General features: G+C 67.9%; 1 protein-coding gene across 4 annotated transcripts in view; it reads left to right on the forward strand.

The window, feature by feature from the left end:
* Positions 1–330, forward strand: part of EMCN (endomucin) — a 113,694-nt gene that overhangs the window by 67,369 nt on the left and 45,995 nt on the right. The gene's annotated exons all lie outside the window — the stretch shown is intronic.

The following is a 330-nucleotide window of genomic DNA, read 5'->3' on the forward strand; positions in this document are numbered from 1 at the left end:
CGCTGTCTCCTCTGTCGCCCTCTGCTAGCCCCCCATGCCCCCGCCACCTCCAGCACTGCTGGCCTTCTCCTCTTCCCCGCCCCAGCCCTGCTCCTCAGAGGTGGCAGAGCACTGCCATGATGGCAGGGACAGAGAGGACAGAGTGCTGCTGCCTTTGCCCCCTGCTCCATCCCTGCTGTCATTGTGGTGCTCTGCTGCATCTGAGGAGCAGGGTTGCAGGGGGAGGGGTTGAGGCCAGTGGTGCTGGAGGTGGCAGCGGTGCAGGGTGCTGGTGGAGGGGGATGGAGGGGCAAGCCTCTTCCCCCCCTGCCCCCCGCTCTTGGGGGGCGG

This window comes from Alligator sinensis, unplaced genomic scaffold, assembly GCF_000455745.1.
Source record: "Alligator sinensis unplaced genomic scaffold, ASM45574v1 scaffold353_1, whole genome shotgun sequence".
NCBI lineage: Eukaryota > Metazoa > Chordata > Crocodylia > Alligatoridae > Alligator > Alligator sinensis.